The sequence below is a fragment of the Dermochelys coriacea genome, chromosome 12 (genome assembly GCF_009764565.3).
Source record: "Dermochelys coriacea isolate rDerCor1 chromosome 12, rDerCor1.pri.v4, whole genome shotgun sequence".
In the NCBI taxonomy this organism is placed as follows: Eukaryota; Metazoa; Chordata; order Testudines; family Dermochelyidae; genus Dermochelys; species Dermochelys coriacea.
Window position 1 is genome coordinate 3,367,054 of NC_050079.1, and position 16,906 is coordinate 3,383,959.

Genomic DNA, 16,906 nt, shown 5'->3' on the forward strand with positions numbered 1-16,906 from the left:
CAGCAGGAACTGGAGGTTAAATAGAAGTGCACAACTGAAGTAACATGTTGCTGGCCCCTCTCCCTTTTCCATCCCCTCCAGCCGTGTGCTAATAATACTAACTGACCCTGTTTCGTGTCCCCTGGTCGTGCTCCCAGTCCCCCTGGGGCAGATGATGGAGTTCTGATTTCCCAGAATGCCTGCAATGAGATCTACAGACCCCACACTGGGCAATTCAGGGAGAATGAGCTCGTGTGGGTCAACCCAGCACTGCCCTGCGAGGTGCCAGACTTGGGGGGCGGGTTAAAAGAGAAGACAGCACAGCTGGAGCAGACTGCAGAGGGCAGAGGCTTCCAGCCCCCAGCTCCTGGGAAAGGGCTGGCTGAAGGCAAGAGCTTCTTGGATGCCCGATAGCCCCCTCTGAAGCAAGGGGCTCCCTGAACTGAACCAGCCCTGGGGGACTATTATTCACTGCTAACCTGTGGGCCCCATTCAGACGCTCAGGAAGCAGTGGCCCCACCTTGCCAATGGAAAAGCTGCTTTGGGGTCATTGACCACCCCTTTCAGAGCCGCTCATCACTGGCTTGGCCAGAGGGGCTCTTATGACCCCAGCAGCGGGGCAGAGCGATTGGATGTGGCGGACCAAAGGCCTTGCCCTGGTCCCTGGCTGTGCTTCCTACTTTCCCCTCGACCGGTGCACGTGGCCATTTCCCCTCCCCAACCCTGAGGGGGCTCTGCCCATGGCTGTTCCCACTCTGGGATGGCAGGGTGGTCTCCCCTGTGCTGGGACCCTGCTGGGGTGGAAGAGTGACCTGGGGGCCAGGCTGGATCTGACAGGGGGAGCAATGCACCGGGGAGGGGCTCTGCCCTGCTGCGTGGCTGAGGGCAGGGGTCTGGCAGAGGGCCACAGGATGGGTTTATAGAAAATGCAAAAAATGAAGGGAGACAAGTTCTCTCTGCCGGATTTTATTGTTTGTCTGTTTCTAAATGGCCCAAAGGGCTGGTCCCTGCTCAATGCCCCAGAGGAAGGCAAAAAACCTACAGGGTCTCTGGCCAATCTGCTCTGGAGGAAAATTCCTTCCTGACCCCAAACATGGCGATCAGTTTCACCCTGTGCATGCGAGCCAGGACCACAGTGGGGAAAGGACCCAGTGGTCACTATAGTTACATACCCTGTCCCAGGCCCGTCCAATATCCTGTGTCCCAGTACTAACCAGTGGCCAGTGCTTTCTTCTTTGCTTCCATCCCAGCAGATGGGACCAGCTGCTCCCCTTAGCCCAAGAGGTGACCCCAGGCAACTTTTCAACATTGTTTCTTGAATACTGACCCCACTGACTGTGTTTCCTTCATTTGAAAGTCTAACCAAAGCCACTGACAAGCAGATTCATCACCTCCTGATAAAGATGAATCCCCAGAGGTCTGCCATGCCCCTGAGCAACTCTTAGATCCTGAGATGTATGATCATCTGTAACAAACTCTTTGACACAACATAAGTTAGCAATTTTGTAGAGTTGATTGTATGCTCATTTGGTAGACTTAACAAATGCTTCTTGCCTCTCCTCAGAGCTAATTCTGTTGCTTTATTGAATGAAGGGTCTCTTTCATGGTCTCATATTTTATGAGATCCAATTGTCCTTTCAGGTGTTGGATCTGTTCAGCTCCATTACTATTCCTTTGTGCTCAAATTCTGAGTGTCTGTAACTCTTCTCCTGAAAAGCCCAATCAGCTTCACAAACTAGCTGCTGCAAAGCACAACTGTGGCTGTGGAGATCAGCATTTGAAAGGTAACTTGTTTGCTTATTATAAGTTTTACAGGCCCATAAATGTACACGATGCATCATGATCTGCTCCATTTGGCAATAAGAGAATCCTAAACACTCACCTCTGTCAGTGATAGTCGGCTGCATTGTGGGTTTGAAACTTCATGGTGATAAGGGATTGTCTTCCCATTCTAGTCAAGGAAGGCAACTTTTTTTCCTCTCTGCAAGTCTGGGAACATGTGTTCCTTTATTCTTAAGTAATATGACTGCTTATAGTCCTCAACCCCAAGCAGATCAGATCAGCTGCATTTCTTTCACCTGAAGGGAAACCAGATCCATTAGTTTCTCCATTGTGAGGTGAGTTCCTTACCTCTTGGCAGCAGTGATGAGTTTCACTGGTTTCCTTCCTGTAGATAGAGGAGTACTTGTGGATATCACAGATCTTCTAGGAACTTCCTGAAGTTTTCACACCCTCAAAGTTCAAATCAGCTGCATTTCTCTCATCTGAAAGTATAACAAGATCTATTCATTTCCACTTGAATGTGAAAGAAATGTGCTTTTTTCCTCCCCAACTGACATGCCTGGTTCAGCTAATTGCATTTGCATTTATCCCTACAAGAGCACAACAGCCCTCTGGTCTTCTTCCCTCTGGGCATGTGCGATGTGTGACCTACTTATTTGGTCTAAAGGAAAAGGAGTACTTGTGGCACGTTAGAGACTAACAAATTTATTAGAGCATAAGCTTTCGTGAGCTACAGCTCACTTCATCGGTTGCATTGCATTATTTGGTCTGTAAGTGTTGCTTTAGAATGAGGTTCATTTGACAAGCAGGGAAACTTAAATGCTTACCTCCATGTCTGTGTTCTGCTGACTTGCTTCATATTCAGATTTTCAACTAGCTGAACTATTTGAAGTGACTCTTTGTTCTCTGTTTGCTGTTCCTTGAAATAATAGCATCTTCTCATTGGAGTTCTCTATGGATTGAGCATCTGGCAAGTTCATGTTGCTTTGTCTTGCCTCTGCTTTTCACACTCTCCCCATGACAAGTAAGGTCCACCACAGTTCTTCTCCGTGAAAGTAAACTCCACACCACTTGATATACACATGGATGTTTGGAAACCGATATTTCTTACCTCCTTGCCCCAGACAGCCACTTACCCTCACTTCTTCCTGGTAGGAATGGACACCTGGTCCGTTCACATCTCCAATTAGCAAAACCTGACAATTATTTATTATTATTACTCATTACCAGTTATGAAGAGTCATCAATAGAAATGGTTCCTTAGCATCCAGATCATTAGGCTTCTACAGACTTTCCAGTGCTCACTTACTTCTCAGTGATGTTCCACCACAAAGCTTTGATTCTTGGAGGTACAGCAAGCTACACCGGTTACAACTTGAAGCATATAATTGGCTGCTTTCCTCTTTCTGAACTAGAAGTAAAAGATGCTTTCTTCCCCCTGGCCAGGTATTGTTACCTGTCTGACTATTATTAAATTCAGCAGCCTCTTATCTCCCCCCCTCCCCCAATGGTCAGACCTTCATTTCACCTGAAAATAGAAACAGAGTCTGTTATTCCTGCCCCTGTGCTGAGCGGAGGTTTGTTTCTTACCTCTTGATAGAAATCAATTCCACTGATTTCTTCTTGACATTTGATAAATAAACAACAATAATCAATTCTGCACAAAGAGAATCAGCTGGACAACTCATCTCTGCAAATGTAAGAGCAGGTTAAATGCTCATCTTCACACTCTGGTTAATTCCACTTTTTCTGTGATACAGCCTTGTAGAAACAACCAATCATTATCCAGGAAGGAGAAAGGAGCAGATGTCATGATCATCGGTTAGAATTACCGACTGAACAGGTAACTCCCAATTTTTTATTGCTTTATTCAGTACAGCAACTTCTTGTGCTCCTTAGAGAGGTCACGATTCCATCAGTTACATTTCTTCCACCTGAAAGTGTGACCAGAGCCATTGACTATTATGGCAATGGCGTATTGTATTACTTACCTCCCTTAAAAGGATGGATCCACTAATACCTTCCTGTATCCTACAGCCTTTCATCCTTGTATCTCAAAATATGACCTTCTGCAAAGATCAATGTTTGACAGAGTATTTTTGTCAGGCAACAAATGTAAATGATTTGTCACTGGATTTGTTTTGTAACGGTGAGTATAAATGCACACCTTCTGTGGGATGAATTGCTGTATTGGTTTATCTTTTCTCACTTCATACAATCAATTGTTTTGTTACTAATCTAGTAGGTATAAGTGGTTTCCTTATTCTTGACTAGAATAGTAGGTATTTCTGTAACCTCTCGGAAGCTTTGGTTATGTATATTGCTTTATTCTGACAAAACTGCTTGTAGCCTTTGACAGCAAAGGATAGATTCACTTCCTTCAGCTGAAAGTACACTCAGATTGGCTAGTTTCCACTCCATTGCTAGGAGAAAGTGCATTTCTTACCTTTTGATAGGAACAGTTTCTCTGACTACTAAAGTGGTACAATAAGAACTTCTGACAGACAAGCTGCAATGAACCAACCAACAGAAATTGGACCAAGTGCAATGTCGTCTCTTGAAAGGTGAGAACCAAGCTGATGCCACCTCTCAGCTATGGCCACTTGTACCCTTTCCTTCCTGAATTGTACAAATGCTTCCATTATTACCCCTAGTCATTACACCTGGCTGCTTTGCCTACGTCTTGACAAAGGCAATCAGGATTCTACCTGAAGCTAAAGAAAACCGTCCTGGTTCTTACCCCCATCCACTTCCTCTGTGCTTCTCCTTTCTCTTCTCTTGTAGCCTCTTTGCCCATTCCTTTTTCATGTCTCTCTCCTCACCCATTTCCCTTCCCTCTTTCTTCTCTGTCCCTTCCTCAGTTCCCTGGTGTTTCTCACTAACTTCTTCATTCCCCCCGCCCGCCATCTGATGCCTCATTTCCCCTCCCTCCCAGTCTTTTCCCTGCCTTGTTTCCTTCCTCCTTACAAGAATTCTTTCCTTCATCCTTCTGTGTCTCACATTCCCTTCTTTAGCAATGGAAGCAGGTTGGTCCCACAAGGCCCTACTCCGTCACCCTGGTCCCTGTACTCAGACCCACAGGGAGCAGCCATGTGCTCTGGGCGACATCCTGGTGTGAAATGCTGCAGCCCCTGGTGGCCGACCCAACAATCACTGCATCACAACAGAGTCGCGGGTCATCGTCACCACCTCCTCATCTGGGCAAAGAGACCTGCCCCACGTCCCACTGGGGAGCTGTAGGGGGAAGGCACTGGCTGGCTCTGAACTCTCACATGAGTCAAATTACACTTCAGATCTAGAGTCACCAGCTGGGGCTCTGTCTGTGACAGTGAGTTCCAGGGTCACGAACGGCTCCTTTCCCTGTGATTTGGATGGAGTGGGACTATGTAGCCCTCACCTATGAAAGCTTATGTCATAGTTCCCTTCCCCTGCCTGTCTCCACCTCTGTGTTTGACTCGGTCCCCACCCCTACGGTGGAATGTTCCACCTGCATCACAATGGGCCAATTCTGAGCGGTGCTGAGTTCCTGCATCTCCCTCGGGAACCAGTGGGAGCTGCAGGTGCCCAGCCCCTCTCAGGACTAACCCTGTTGGCTGCATTTCATGGCACCGCGCTGTGCCCTCCATCTTGTGGTCTAGGCCGATCGCTGCAGACCCACCAGGGGACTGACAGCCAGCACCTCCTGTGCAGGGGAATCCAGGCAGGGGTTTCAGTGTTAGCTGGAGATGGGCAGATACCAGAGCCATCGCTCCACCCTTCCATGATCGCGGGGAGCTCTGATAAAAGGACACCTGTTATTGGCTGTGTGGGCCCATACGTTGTCCTGGCTCTGGCCAGGTAGCTGGCCCAGCCGACCTCAGTCAAACTGCCCAAAAGACCACAGACTCGTTCGGTGGCAAAGGCGCTTGGACAGCTTTGTAGTCAACAAAGCACTTGTCCTGCCACCCCATAGACTCTACATGGACGCCCATGAGAATGGACCAGCTCAGTCAGCAGTGGGATTTTCCACTGCCCCCTTGGCCAGATGTACCTTCCATGACCCCTCTTTTATACACTGACACAGACAAGTTGTGTATTGCCCCTCTCACGTGGTTAGTTACCATCCAGTACCTGTGGGTTTGAACCCTAGGAGGGGTCAGTGTGTCTCTGTACCATCTTTGGGGAGTGACCCTCTCCTGAAGCTGTGGAAGGGAGTGCTGACACAGCCCATGTAGCAGGGGAGTTGCAGCAACCAGCAGGCTGTGCAGGGGAGACCCTGGAGCACTCTGCAGCACAAATGGCATTTGTAGCCCCTGCTGGTGGTGGCTCTTGTGGGGGGAGAGGCCGAGAAGTGATGGGCTTTCCCTGTGCTAATTCAGGAAGGAGCAGTGAGTGCCCAATAAAAAGGGCTCTTAGCTGAATTTCCCAAAATAATGTCTCTGAAAAACCAACTCTGTCCTGTCTCCAGAGGACACTGCTTTATACTTTTAAAGATTTAGAGTTCATGAAAGGGGGTTCCCTGACCTAGGCAGATCTCAGGGCTCTGTGTGTGCGTGGCGGGGGCTGGGCTGGGGGCATGGGGACCCAGGTGGAGCCTCCTGGGCCAAGGCGAAAGCAGTGATCCTTTGCAGACGAGGAAATGGGACACTGTGGTTCCCATTATGGTTCCTGTACTGAAGGCGGGAGGTGCCGCAGGAGGACTGAAGGCTGCAGGATGGGGGTACCGATAGTTCAGCAGCAGAAGGAGCAGCTGCCTGCAGAACATCAGGCACTGGGAGGAGAGGGGTGGCCTGATACTGATGGTCAGGAGTTTGAGGCAGAGCTGGAGACACTGCGTGCAGAGACCTCAAAACCCTGGAGAAGATGAAACTCTATAGAGTGACTGAGAAGAAGACTGGCGTTAAGGAGCGTGGGGAACTTGGGAAATAGGGCTACATGTGAGTCTCTATGGAGTTTGTTCTGCAATGGGGGGAAGAGCAGCCCTGAGGGGGCCTCAGAAGTAAGGGAAAGGGTAGGTTTTTCTTAAGGGGCGTGGTATGTCAGTTGGTGGCTGGCACCTGGAACTGAAGTAGGTCCTGCACCCCTGTTGGGCCAATGAAGGGGGCAAGGCAGCACCTGTGGATATTAGGGGCAGAGGGCATTCCCGAGAGGAAGGGGCTGTGAGGAGGAACTGGTTCAGGGAGACTGGGATAGGAAATGGGAGGAAGTATCTGCCAGAGTCCCCGGAGATGCAGAAAGTGAGCTGAAAAACTGTCTTGATTTGTTCCAGTTTGGGACTAAACTGCATCAGAGCTGGGTGTGGCAGTGAGCCCTTGGCAAGGTGGGGAGAAGCCCGGCCGTGCGATGGTTCCCATTGGGTCCTTTTGGAAGGAGTCTCATGTAGCCCTAGGCTGTGACAGACGCTGCCTTCAATCCGATCTCCCCCCTTGCCGGGGTCTCCATCACTCTCCCCACTCATGTCTGTCCCTCTGTCACTGGCCACATGCTGAGCTCCTGCATCTCCCTCTGAAACCAGGGGGAGCTGCGGGTGCCCAGCCTCTGTGTGTGCCCTGTGTCTTTGTGCCGTCAGCCCCTCTGCTTTGTGTCTTGTGGTGTTTGACCCTGGCTAAAGCTTGGGGCTGCAGTTTGTGTGGAAGCCTGATGCACAGTTAAGCTCTGCCCTTCCCCATGAAGGGAGGGAGCAGCTCTTTGTGTTGTAGGTGGGGCTGTGATCACCAACCCTGCAGAATGTTTCACAGGTTGGGCTCTGGGGTTTTAACTGGTGGTTTTATAGCCCTGCAGCCAGCTCCTCCTAGGCAGGAAGTGTACAGACCGTGGTGCCGAGTTAGGGCCAGGCTGAGACGAGCTGGAACCATCACTCCACCATGATCTCTGGGCTGTTACAATAAAGTAAAACCGTGATCTAACCTTTGTCCCTCCATCCTAGGTTTGGGTTCATTTTGCCAAATAGAAGCTGAAAACCAAGACGGACTTCCCCCATTTTGGTCTTCTCTACTGTTAGGTGCCCTCTTGCACTGCAGTTTGTGAGACACATCTACAATTCACATGGTATCTTTGCACAGGGTATCACATTCTCCCCCCAACCACCTTCCCAAGGTACGAGTCACTCCTATTGACTTCACCTTGGAGATGCTGTCTCCCTGCAAGGAGAATCGGACTCCAATGGCTTTCAGGAGAAGGGTTTATAGAGATTTTAGACCCCACAACAATGTTTTGGGCATTGCCCTGTGGTTTGGGTTCAGAGTGCAGCTGCGAAGCTGATTGTGGGGAGGCAGGAAGCGGACGCAGAGGGTGTTGATAGGCAGGCAGCAGGAACTGGAGATTAAATAGAAGTGCACAACTGAAGTAACATGTTGCTGGCCCCTCTTCCTTTTCCATACCCTCCAGCCGTCTGCTACTAATATTAACTGGTCATGATCCCAGTCCCCCTGGGGCAGATGATGGAGTTCTGATTTCCCAGAATGCCTGCAATGAGATCTACAGACCCCACGCTGGGCAATTCAGGGGGAAATGAGCTCTTGTGGGCCAACCCAGCACTGCCCTGAGAGGTGCCAGACTTGGAGGGGGTCTAAAGGAGAAGACAGCACAGCTGGAGCAGACTGCAGAGGGCAGAGGCTTCTGGCCCCCAGCTCCTGGGAAAGGGCTGGCTGACGGCAAGAGCTTCGTGGATGCCTGATGGCTCCCTGAGCTGAACCAGCCCTGGGGGACTATTATTCCCTGCTAGCCTGTGGACCCAGTTAGGGTGCTCAGGAAGCAGTGGCCCCACCATGCCAATGGAAGAGCTGCTTTGGGGTCATTGACCATCCCTTTCAGAGCCGCTCGTTAGTGGTTTGGCCAGAGGGGCTCTTATGACCACAGCAGCAGGGCAGAGCACTTGAATGTGGCTGACCAAAGGCCTTGCCCTGGCCCCTCGGGGCATCCTGGGAGAGGAGTGTAGTAACAGTGCCGCTGTGCTTCCTGCTTTCCCCTTGACCGGTGTACCTTGCCATTTCCCCTTCTCATCCCTGGGGGTCATGCACACGGCTGTTCCCTCTCTTGGATGGCAGGCTGGTCTCTCCTGCGTTGGGGCCCTGCAGGGGTGGAAGAGCGACATGGGGGGCCATGCTGGCTCTGAGGTAGGGAGGAATGCACCGGGGAGGAACTCTGCCGTGCTGCATGGCTGGTAGCAGGGGCTTGGCAGAGGGGCACAGGACGAGTTTATAGAAAATTACAAAAACAAAGGGAGACAAGTTCTCTCTCATGGATTTTATTGTCAGTTTCTAAATGGCCCAAAGGGCTGGTCCCTGCTCAATGCCCCAGAGGAAGGCGAAAAACCTCCAGGGTCTCTGGCCAATCTGCCCTGGAGGAAAATTCCTTCCTGACCCCAAACATGGCGATCAGTTTCACCCTGTGCATGTGAGCCAGGACCACAGTGGGGAAAGGACCCACTGGTCACTATGGTTACATACCCTGGAGGGGCCTGGGACAGGGTATTGTCTGTGTCCCAGTATTAGCCAGTGGCCAGTGCTTTCTTCTTTGCTTCCATCCCAGCAGACGGGACCAGCTGCTCCCCTTAGCCCAAGAGGTGACCCCAGGCAACTTTTGAATATTGTTTCTTGAATACTGACCACACTGGCTGTGTTTCCTTCAATTGAAAGTCTAACCAAAGCCACTGATGTTATTCAGAAGTGACAAGCAGGTTCATCACCTCCTGATAAAGATGAATCCCGATGTCTGCCATCCCCCTGAGCTCCTCTTAGATTCTGGGATGGTGTGATCAGCTGTAACAAACATTTTGATGCAATGGAAGTTAGTACTTTTGTGGCACTGATTGTATGCTCATTTGGTAGACTTACCAAATGCTTCTTACCTCTCCCCAGAGACAATTCTGTTGCTTTATTGAATGAAGGGTCTTTTTCATGGTCTCATATCTTATGAGAGCCAATTGTCCTTTCAGGTGTTGGATCTGTTCAGCTCCATTCCTATTACTTTGTACTCAAATCCTGAGCATCTGTAACTCTTATTTCCTGAAAAGACCAATCAGCTTCACAAACTAGTTCCTGCAAAGCACAGCTGTGGCTGTAGAGATCAGCATTTGACAGGTAACTTGTTTGCGTATTATAAGTTTTACAGGCCCATAAATGTACACGATGCATCACGATCTGCTCCATTTGGCAATAAGAGAATCCTAAGCGCTCACCTCTGTCAGTGATGGTCTCCTGCATTGGGGTTTGAAACTTGATGGTGATAAGGGATTGTCTTCCCATTCCAGTCAAGGAAGGCAACTTTTTTTCCTCTCTGCAAGTCTGGGAACATGTTCCTTTATTCTTAAGTAATATGACTGCTTATAGTCCTCAACCCCAAGCAGATCAGATCAGCTGCATTTCTTTCACCTGAAGAGAAACCAGATCCATTAGTTTCTCCATTGTGAGGTGAGTTCCTTACCTCTTGGCAGCAGTGATGAGTTTCACTGGTTTCCTTCCTATAGATATCACAGATCTTCTAGGAACTTCCTGAAGTTTTCACACCCTCAAAGTTCAAATCAGCTGCATTTCTCTCATCTGAAAGTATAACAGGATCTATTCATTTCCACTTGAATGTGAAAGAAATGTGCTTTTTTTCCTTCCCAACTGACATGCCTGGTTCAGCTAGTTGCATTTGCATTAATCCCCACAAGAGCACAACAGCTCCCTGGTCTTTTTCCACCTGGAGATGTGTGACCTATTTATTTGGTCTGTAAGTGTTGCTTTAGTATGAGGTTCATTTGACAACCAGGGAAACTTAAATGCTTACCTCCACGTCTGCTGACTTGCTTCATATTCAGATTTGCAACTAGCTGAACTATTTGAAATGACTCTTCTGTTTTCTGTTTGTTGCTCCTTGAAATAACAGCATCTTCTCATTGGAGTCCTCCATGGATTCAGCAGCTGGCAAGTCCATGTTGCTTTGTCTTGCCTCTGCTTTTCACACTCTCCCATGACAAGTAAGGTCCTCCACAGTTCTCCCTGAAAGTAAACTCCACACCACTTGATATACACATGGATGTTTGGAGACTGGTATTTCTTACCTCCTTGCCCGGGACAGCCACTTACCCTTACTTCTCCCTGGCAGGAATGGCCACCTGGTCTGTTCACATCTCCAGTTAGCAAAACCTGACAACTATTTATTATTATTTCTCATTACCAGTTATGAAGAGTCATCAATAGAAATGTTTCCTTAGCATCCAGATCATTAGGCTTCTACAGACTTCCCAGTGCTCACTTACTTCTCAGTGATGTTGCACCACAAAGCTTTGATTCTTAGAGGTACAGCCAACTACACTGGTTACAACTTGAAGCATATAATTGGCTGCTTTCCTCTTTCTGAACTAGAAGTAAAAGATGCTTTTCTTCCCCCTGGCCAGGTATTGTTACCTGTCTGACTATTATTAAATTCAGCAGCCTCTTATCTTCTCCCCTTCCCCCCTGCAATGGTCAGACCTTTATTTCACCTGAAAATAGAAACAGAGTCTGTTATTCCTGCCCCTGTGCTGAGAGGAGGTGCATTCCTTACCTCTTGATAGAAATGATCAATTCCACTGATTTCTTCTTGACATTTGATAAATAAGCAACAATGATCAATTCTGCACAAAGAGAATCAGCTGGACAACTCATCTCTGCAAATGTAAGAGCAGGTTAAATGCTCATCTTCACATTCTGGTTAGTTGCATTTTTTCTGTGATACATCCTTGTAGGAACAACCAACCATTAGCCGGGAAGGAGAAAGGAGTAGATGTCATGATCATTGGTTAGAATTACTGACTTTCCTTACCTCTGAACAGGTAACTCCCAATTTTTTATTGCTTTATTCAGTACAGCAACTTCTTGTGCTCTTTAGAGAGGTGATGATTTTATCCATTACATTTCTTCCACCTGAAAGTATGACCAGAACCATTGACTATTATGGTAAGGGTGTATTCTATATCTTACCTCCCTAAAAGGATGGATCCGCTAATTCATTCCTGTATCCTACAGCCATCTGTCATCCTTGTATCTCAAAATATGACCTTCTGCAAAGATCAATGTTTGACAGAGTATTTTTGTGAGACAATAAATGTAAATGATTTGTCATTGGATTCGTTTTGTAACGGTGAGTATAAATGCACACCTTCTGTGGGATGAATTCCTGTATTGGTTTATCTTGTTCCTCTCCATACAATCAGCTGTTTTTTTAGCAATCTAGTAGGTATAAGTGGCTTCCTTATTCTTGAGTAGAACAAGTAGATATTTCTGTAACCTCTCGGAAGCTTTGGTTATGTATATTGCTTTATTCTGACAAAACTGCTTGTAGCCTTTGACAGCAAAGGATAGATTCACTTCCTTCACCTGAAAGTACACTCAGATTGGTTAGTTTCCACTCCATTGCTAGGAGAAAGTGCATTCCTTACCTTTTGATAGGAACAGTTTCTCTGACTACTAAAGTGGTACAATAAGAACTTCTGACAGACGAGCTGCAATGAACCAATCAACGGAAATCAGACCAACTGCAATGTCGTCTCTTGAAAGGTGAGAACCATGCTGATGTCACCTCTCAGCTATGGCCACTTGTACCCTTTCCTTCCTGAATTGTACAAATGCCTCCATTATTACCCCTAGTCATTACACCTGGCTGCTTTGCCTACGTCTTGACAAAGGCAATCAGGATTCTACCTGAAGCTAAAGAAAACCGTCCTGGTTCTTACCCCCATCCACTTCCTCTGTGCTTCTCCTTTCTCTTCTCTTGTAGCCTCTTTGCCCATTCCTTTTTCATGTCTCTCTCCTCACCCATTTCCCTTCCCTCTTTCTTCTCTGTCCCTTCCTCAGTTCCCTGGTGTTTCTCACTAACTTCTTCATTCCCCCCGCCCGCCATCTGATGCCTCATTTCCCCTCCCTCCCAGTCTTTTCCCTGCCTTGTTTCCTTCCTCCTTACAAGAATTCTTTCCTTCATCCTTCTGTGTCTCACATTCCCTTCTTTAGCAATGGAAGCAGGTTGGTCCCACAAGGCCCTACTCCGTCACCCTGGTCCCTGTACTCAGACCCACAGGGAGCAGCCATGTGCTCTGGGCGACATCCTGGTGTGAAATGCTGCAGCCCCTGGTGGCCGACCCAACAATCACTGCATCACAACAGAGTCGCGGGTCATCGTCACCACCTCCTCATCTGGGCAAAGAGACCTGCCCCACGTCCCACTGGGGAGCTGTAGGGGGAAGGCACTGGCTGGCTCTGAACTCTCACATGAGTCAAATTACACTTCAGATCTAGAGTCACCAGCTGGGGCTCTGTCTGTGACAGTGAGTTCCAGGGTCACGAACGGCTCCTTTCCCTGTGATTTGGATGGAGTGGGACTATGTAGCCCTCACCTATGAAAGCTTATGTCATAGTTCCCTTCCCCTGCCTGTCTCCACCTCTGTGTTTGACTCGGTCCCCACCCCTACGGTGGAATGTTCCACCTGCATCACATTGGGCCAATTCTGAGCAGTGCTGAGTTCCTGCATCTCCCTCGGGAACCAGTGGGAGCTGCAGGTGCCCAGCCCCTCTCAGGACTAACCCTGTTGGCTGCATTTCATGGCACCGCGCTGTGCCCTCCATCTTGTGGTCTAGGCCGATCGCTGCAGACCCACCAGGGGACTGACAGCCAGCACCTCCTGTGCAGGGGAATCCAGGCAGGGGTTTCAGTGTTAGCTGGAGATGGGCAGATACCAGAGCCATCGCTCCACCCTTCCATGATCGCGGGGAGCTCTGATAAAAGGACACCTGTTATTGGCTGTGTGGGCCCATACGTTGTCCTGGCTCTGGCCAGGTAGCTGGCCCAGCCGACCTCAGTCAAACTGCCCAAAAGACCACAGACTCGTTCGGTGGCAAAGGCGCTTGGACAGCTTTGTAGTCAACAAAGCACTTGTCCTGCCACCCCATAGACTCTACATGGACGCCCATGAGAATGGACCAGCTCAGTCAGCAGTGGGATTTTCCACTGCCCCCTTGGCCAGATGTACCTTCCATGACCCCTCTTTTATACACTGACACAGACAAGTTGTGTATTGCCCCTCTCACGTGGTTAGTTACCATCCAGTACCTGTGGGTTTGAACCCTAGGAGGGGTCAGTGTGTCTCTGTACCATCTTTGGGGAGTGACCCTCTCCTGAAGCTGTGGAAGGGAGTGCTGACACAGCCCATGTAGCAGGGGAGTTGCAGCAACCAGCAGGCTGTGCAGGGGAGACCCTGGAGCACTCTGCAGCACAAATGGCATTTGTAGCCCCTGCTGGTGGTGGCTCTTGTGGGGGGAGAGGCCGAGAAGTGATGGGCTTTCCCTGTGCTAATTCAGGAAGGAGCAGTGAGTGCCCAATAAAAAGGGCTCTTAGCTGAATTTCCCAAAATAATGTCTCTGAAAAACCAACTCTGTCCTGTCTCCAGAGGACACTGCTTTATACTTTTAAAGATTTAGAGTTCATGAAAGGGGGTTCCCTGACCTAGGCAGATCTCAGGGCTCTGTGTGTGCGTGGCGGGGGCTGGGCTGGGGGCATGGGGACCCAGGTGGAGCCTCCTGGGCCAAGGCGAAAGCAGTGATCCTTTGCAGACGAGGAAATGGGACACTGTGGTTCCCATTATGGTTCCTGTACTGAAGGCGGGAGGTGCCGCAGGAGGACTGAAGGCTGCAGGATGGGGGTACCGATAGTTCAGCAGCAGAAGGAGCAGCTGCCTGCAGAACATCAGGCACTGGGAGGAGAGGGGTGGCCTGATACTGATGGTCAGGAGTTTGAGGCAGAGCTGGAGACACTGCGTGCAGAGACCTCAAACCCTGGAGAAGATGAAACTCTATAGAGTGACTGAGAAGAAGACTGGCGTTAAGGAGCGTGGGGAACTTGGGAAATAGGGCTACATGTGAGTCTCTATGGAGTTTGTTCTGCAATGGGGGGAAGAGCAGCCCTGAGGGGGCCTCAGAAGTAAGGGAAAGGGTAGGTTTTTCTTAAGGGGCGTGGTATGTCAGTTGGTGGCTGGCACCTGGAACTGAAGTAGGTCCTGCACCCCTGTTGGGCCAATGAAGGGGGCAAGGCAGCACCTGTGGATATTAGGGGCAGAGGGCATTCCCGAGAGGAAGGGGCTGTGAGGAGGAACTGGTTCAGGGAGACTGGGATAGGAAATGGGAGGAAGTATCTGCCAGAGTCCCCGGAGATGCAGAAAGTGAGCTGAAAAAACTGTCTTGATTTGTTCCAGTTTGGGACTAAACTGCATCAGAGCTGGGTGTGGCAGTGAGCCCTTGGCAGGGTGGGGAGAAGCCCGGCCGTGCGATGGTTCCCATTGGGTCCTTTTGGAAGGAGTTTCATGTAGCCCTAGGCTGTGACAGACGCTGCCTTCAATCCGATCTCCCCCCTTGCCGGGGTCTCCATCACTCTCCCCACTCATGTCTGTCCCTCTGTCACTGGCCACATGCTGAGCTCCTGCATCTCCCTCTGAAACCAGGGGGAGCTGCGGGTGCCCAGCCTCTGTGTGTGCCCTGTGTCTTTGTGCCGTCAGCCCCTCTGCTTTGTGTCTTGTGGTGTTTGACCCTGGCTAAAGCTTGGGGCTGCAGTTTGTGTGGAAGCCTGATGCACAGTTAAGCTCTGCCCTTCCCCATGAAGGGAGGGAGCAGCTCTTTGTGTTGTAGGTGGGGCTGTGATCACCAACCCTGCAGAATGTTTCACAGGTTGGGCTCTGGGGTTTTAACTGGTGGTTTTATAGCCCTGCAGCCAGCTCCTCCTAGGCAGGAAGTGTACAGACCGTGGTGCCGAGTTAGGGCCAGGCTGAGACGAGCTGGACCCATCACTCCACCATGATCTCTGGGCTGTTACAATAAAGTAAAACCGTGATCTAACCTTTGTCCCTCCATCCTAGGTTTGGGTTCATTTTGCCAAATAGAAGCTGAAAACCAAGACGGACTTCCCCCATTTTGGTCTTCTCTACTGTTAGGTGCCCTCTTGCACTGCAGTTGTGAGACACATCTACAATTCACATGGTATCTTTGCACAGGGTATCACATTCTCCCCCAACCACCTTCCCAAGGTACGAGTCACTCCTATTGACTTCACCTTGGAGATGCTGTCTCCCTGCAAGGAGAATCGGACTCCAATGGCTTTCAGGAGAAGGGTTTATAGAGATTTTAGACCCCACAACAATGTTTTGGGCATTGCCCTGTGGTTTGGGTTCAGAGTGCAGCTGCGAAGCTGATTGTGGGGAGGCAGGAAGCGGACGCAGAGGGTGTTGATAGGCAGGCAGCAGGAACTGGAGATTAAATAGAAGTGCACAACTGAAGTAACATGTTGCTGGCCCCTCTTCCTTTTCCATACCCTCCAGCCGTCTGCTACTAATATTAACTGGTCATGATCCCAGTCCCCCTGGGGCAGATGATGGAGTTCTGATTTCCCAGAATGCCTGCAATGAGATCTACAGACCCCACGCTGGGCAATTCAGGGGGAAATGAGCTCTTGTGGGCCAACCCAGCACTGCCCTGAGAGGTGCCAGACTTGGAGGGGGTCTAAAGGAGAAGACAGCACAGCTGGAGCAGACTGCAGAGGGCAGAGGCTTCTGGCCCCCAGCTCCTGGGAAAGGGCTGGCTGACGGCAAGAGCTTCGTGGATGCCTGATGGCTCCCTGAGCTGAACCAGCCCTGGGGGACTATTATTCCCTGCTAGCCTGTGGACCCAGTTAGGGTGCTCAGGAAGCAGTGGCCCCACCATGCCAATGGAAGAGCTGCTTTGGGGTCATTGACCATCCCTTTCAGAGCCGCTCGTTAGTGGTTTGGCCAGAGGGGCTCTTATGACCACAGCAGCAGGGCAGAGCACTTGAATGTGGCTGACCAAAGGCCTTGCCCTGGCCCCTCGGGGCATCCTGGGAGAGGAGTGTAGTAACAGTGCCGCTGTGCTTCCTGCTTTCCCCTTGACCGGTGTACCTTGCCATTTCCCCTTCTCATCCCTGGGGGTCATGCACACGGCTGTTCCCTCTCTTGGATGGCAGGCTGGTCTCTCCTGCGTTGGGGCCCTGCAGGGGTGGAAGAGCGACATGGGGGGCCATGCTGGCTCTGAGGTAGGGAGGAATGCACCGGGGAGGAACTCTGCCGTGCTGCATGGCTGGTAGCAGGGGCTTGGCAGAGGGGCACAGGACGAGTTTATAGAAAATTACAAAAACAAAGGGAGACAAG

General features: G+C 50.0%; 1 long non-coding RNA gene across 4 annotated transcripts; it reads right to left on the minus strand.

Moving 5' to 3' along the window:
- Nucleotides 1–940: 940 nt before the first annotated feature.
- Nucleotides 941–13,619, minus strand: LOC119841209. 4 transcript variants are annotated; one of them, XR_006275082.1, is made up of 5 exons: nucleotides 11,530–12,598; nucleotides 3,218–3,289; nucleotides 2,589–2,957; nucleotides 1,862–2,243; nucleotides 941–1,688 (listed from the first exon to the last, which is right to left on the minus strand). It is a non-coding gene; the product is annotated as an uncharacterized LOC119841209 (long non-coding RNA). The 4 variants fall into 4 exon arrangements; XR_006275081.1 differs by having other exon boundaries at nucleotides 2,589–3,289; nucleotides 11,530–12,604; XR_006275079.1 differs by lacking the exon at nucleotides 11,530–12,598 and adding an exon at nucleotides 3,996–4,139 and having other exon boundaries at nucleotides 2,589–3,695.
- Between the last annotated feature and the right edge of the window lie 3,287 nt (nucleotides 13,620–16,906).